Genomic DNA, 4,838 nt, shown 5'->3' with positions numbered 1-4,838 from the left:
TTAGAAGGTCAAGTTAACTACAGTGGCTTATTAACATAGTCCATTTTATTGTGCTTTACTCACTATATTTTAGTCAGGGTTGTCTAAAGAAGCACAACTGATAGGATATAGATACAGATATCTAGATACCTGTCCATATCTTTCTATAGTTATATAGATTTATCAACAGATTTTCTATAAGGAATTTTTTGTGTGTGAAAATTTCTTCTTAATTAGCAAGCTCTTGCTCTCTGTTCTCTCATTTAATCCTCATAATAATCCTGCGGGGTTGCTTGACAAGTGTTCATCTTTGCCATACAAAAGAGGAGTTGGAGACACAGAGAGATTAATTTGTTGACTTGGCCAAGGTCACAGAGCTCCTAAGCAGTAGAAACAAGCTGAGAATTGAAATTCTCTGAATCCAATGTAATGCTGTTTTCACTCTACTGGATTTTTATATACCTATTTACCTGCAGAGAGCTGCAAAGTTGAGAAGAGCCCATTTACAGAATTACCCATCTCCATTCTGCAGTGTGTTTAGGGACAGACAGTGCAATACGAATTGTCAGATCATGTGTAATTACTATTATTACTCATTCACCAACAAAGTCTAACAACCTTGGATGCCTTTGTCCAATGAGCAACTGCACTTGCAAAACATACTTGGGTTGGCATCAGTTGACCACTTAATTCTCAACCTGAGATGAGCTCTTGCTTCGTTTAATGGCTTTCAAAATGTTGACATGCATGGGAGCACAAAACAGCACTCTTTCTTGTTTTTCCCTCCTTCTAAACCACAAGAAATTATTTAAGGAAGTTTTAATGAAATGCATCTGTCACTTATTAAGATGGATGGCTGGAGTGCAGCTTTCCATTACTGGAAATGGCAGAATCAAATTAGGAAATAACAGTCCTCAGCATCTTCTCCAACTGGCTTTTGCATAATGTGTTGGGAAAAATGCCACCTTGGCAGAAAACAGCTATTGTGAGGGCCAAGGTTCCTTCCCCAAAGGGGTTGTGTTTACCAGTGAGATTCTTCTTTTCCTTTGGTGAGTGAAATAGCATGGCTTGAGAGCGAAGCTTCCTTGTCCAGGACACCCTTTGGTGTTTGGAGGTTGGAGGCTTTTACAGTCCAAGAGGCTCAGAGAAACTCTTCTACTGTATGCTTCTCTAAGTCAGAAGCCCTGACTTTTGGTTTAGTTTTCTAAGCATTAAATATCTCTTATTGTATCGTGCCCAACAACATCCATTCAACAAATACTGGATGTCTACTATGTGGCCATCACTCTTGACACTGAGGTTACCACCAAGAGCAAAACATTGTGCCTACTTAATGTGGCTTTTAGGTAGATTGGGGCACATAAAATTCAGAAAGTGTTTCATGCTATGAAGGTAATAAAGCCAAGCCACAAAGTAAAGAGTAGGTGGAGAAGGAGTTTATTAGAAGGAATAAAATCTCTTTCACAAGTCGTGAAAACTAGGCTCTTATTTCAGGACAGCCATTGTATTTTTGTGACTCCAGGGGAAAGTGTGAAGCTAGCATTTTTGTTGTTGTTGTTGTTGTTTAAAAGGATTTTTAAGATCATTTAATTCATCTCCCATCTAAGCACAGGAGTCTTGTTTCCCAACAACTCAAAAATGATAGTGGACTAATCACCTTTTCCTGAAAACATCTAGACTCAACTTTTGTTGCCCCAGGAAGAAGTCATATTGACTTAAATGTTTGTTAATCCACAGAGTTTTCAGTAACCATTTATGGAGCCTCTACTCTATACCAGGCATGTGTGAAGTCTTGGGGAGAGAGCGGTGTACAAGGTGCAGTATATCAGCAGCACACCATTCATTTCCATAGCACCTTATCATTTTTTTTGTTGTTGTTTTGTTTTCAAGAATGTTTTTTTAATAATAAATTTATTTTTTGTTGGTGTTCAATTTGCCAACATACAGAATAACACCCAGTGCTCATCCCATCAAGTGCCCCCCTCAGTGCCCGTCACCCAGTCACCCCCACCCCCTCTCTCCTCCCCTTCCACCACCCCTAGTTCGTTTCCCAGAGTTAGGAGTCTTCATGTTCTGTCTCCCTTTCTGATATTTCCTACCCATTTCTCCTCCCTTCCCTTATATTCCCTTTCACTATTATTTATATTCCCCAAATGAATGAGACCATATAATGTTTATCCTTCTCCGATTGACTTATTTCACTCAGCATAATACCCTCTAGTTCCATCCACGTTGAAGCAAATGGTGGGTATTTGTCATTTCTAATGGCTGAGTAATATTCCACTGTATACATAAACCACATCTTCTTTATCCATTCATCTTTCGATGGACACCGAGGCTCCTTCCACAGTTTGGCTATTGTGGACATTGCTGCTAGAAACATCGGGGTGCAGTTGTCCCGGCATTTCATTGCATCTGTATCTTTGGGGTAAATCCCCAGCAGTGCAATTGCTGGGTCGTAGGGCAGGTCTATTTTTAACTCTTTGAGGAACCTCCACACAGTTTTCCAGAGTGGCTGCACCATTTCACATTCCCACCAACAGTGTAAGAGGGTTCCCTTTTCTCCTCATCCTCTCCAACATTTGTGGTTTCCTGTCTTGTTAATTTTCCCCATTCTCACTGGTGTGAGGTGGTATCTCATTGTGGTTTTGATTTGTATTTCCCTGATGGGCAGTGATGCAGAGCATTTTCTCATGTGCGTGTTGGCCATGTCTATGTCTTCCTCTGTGAGATTTCTGTTCATGTCTTTTGCTCATTTCATGATTGGATTGTTTGTTTCTTTGGTGTTGAGTTTAATAAGTTCTTTATAGATCTTGGAAACTAGCCCTTTATCTGATAGGTCATTTGCAAATATCTTCTCCCATTCTATAGGTTGTCTTTGAGTTTTGTTGACTGTATCCTTTGCTGTGCAGAAGCTTCTTATCTTGATGAAGTCCCAATAGTTCATTTTTGCTTTTGTTTCTTTTGCCTTCGTGGATGTATCTTGCAAGAAGTTACTGTGGCTGAGTTCAAAAAGGGTGTTGCCTGTGTTATCCTCTAGGATTTTGATGGAATCTTGTCTCACATTTAGATCTTTCATCCATTTTGAGTTTATCTTTGTGTATGGTGAAAGAGAGTGGTCTAGTTTCATTCTTCTGCACTTTGCTGTCCAATTTTCCCAGCACCATTTATTGAAGAGACTGTCTTTCTTCCAATGGATAGTCTTTCCTCCTTTATCGAATATTAGTTGACCATAAAGTTGAGGGTCCACTTCTGGATTTTCTATTCTGTTCCATTGATCTATGTGTCTGTTTTTGTGCCAGTACCACACTGTCTCGATGACCACATCATGAACACAGCTTTGTAGTACAACCTGAAATCTGGCATTGTGATGCCCCCAGCTTCCATAGCACCTTATTGTTTATGAAGAACTTCCATGCATGCGATTTTTTCCTTTCAGCCATCCTACAGAGTTGGCAGTACAAGTATAACCAAGGCATTGGAATGTGTGGATTGCCATTAGTACTATTCTCTAGATAGTTCTGGCTTTCTGTTTTCTGAACATGACCCTTATAGGTAGTTGTACCATATGACATACTCTGGCCAGTGAACTATGAAGAGGAAGGATCATGTCACCAATGATCAGAGACTCTAAGAGGACCATTCCCTTTTCCATTTGTGGCAGATGAGTGCTCATGTCCCCATCAACAGCTTGCTGAGGAACCACAGTGAGCAGAGACCCCTCCTGTCTTACGTTGGATGTGTAGTGTAAGAAATTAAACTTTTCCCATATTAAACTACTGAATTTTGTGGTGTTATAACTGCTTCATCAACTGCTGTCAGCTAATATGAGGTTGTCTGATCGCTTTTCCTCACTGGGAGCTTGCTGTCTTGTGGAGGCATTTTGCATCTTGGAGGGGAATCCATTTCATCACTAGAAAGTTCTAATTGTTGGGAAGTTCTTCCTTCAAAATGGAAATAAAATCCGCTTTCTCATGATTCCCTCTGAATTCACATTCTTCCCTCTGGAATATCAAGGGGGACACCTACATCTCCTTCTACATGACTGCTTTTCATATAATATGACAGCTGTCATTTCTCCCCTCAGAGCTCTCTTCTCCAGGAGGAATGTGACTGATACCCTCAAACTGATTCTTTGATGACATGGTTCCCAGATGCCTCATTATTCTTGTTTTCAGTCTCTAGATATGCCCTAACTTACCAGTGTAGCTTTTATATGGGGAAATCATAGTTTCAGATGTTTTATGACCAGATCTACTACAATGAAACCTCTATTTTTTTTAATGTCCAGGTATATAAAACTAAAAATATATACATAAAGATTTAGTGATCTTTTAAGACAAATTCAATCTTATATGTCCTGCTTAAAATCCTTAGATAACTGTCTAGTATGTTTAGGATAAAGTGCTTATGAGACCTTGAGTGATCCAACCATAGTCTACTTTTCCAATTTTGTCTTTTCCAGACATCCTTATGTTAGTCATTTCTGTTTTCCTTCTGATCCATTCCTGTGCTCTACATCACAGTAGGACAGAAATAATGCATTCCAGGGCTCCCATATTGGCTGGATTTAACCTAGGTTTGGCCCACTGAAGGCCCTGGTGGGGGATAAAGGGTGGGAGGGTATTTTTACTCTCCCACTGCTCTGCCTCAGATGATGTCCCAGAAATGGTTGTTTTCTCTGTCTCCTGTGGCTATAGCTCCTACCAGGCTGCTGTGTCCTCTGTAGCCCTACACTTGCCAGGTGGTCACTGCCAAGCTGATGCCCTGCCAGATGGCTCCAGCTCTGACCTCTGGTAACCCCAGTCCTTTCCTAGCTTCCTGTTGTTACTGGTGGCTGAGTTGCTTCCTCATCTTGT

Source organism: Canis lupus, chromosome 17 (assembly GCF_011100685.1).
Source record: "Canis lupus familiaris isolate Mischka breed German Shepherd chromosome 17, alternate assembly UU_Cfam_GSD_1.0, whole genome shotgun sequence".
Classification (NCBI taxonomy): Eukaryota; Metazoa; Chordata; class Mammalia; order Carnivora; family Canidae; genus Canis; species Canis lupus.
The sequence above is the reverse complement of the archived record's forward strand: the minus strand, read 5'-3'. Positions refer to the sequence as shown.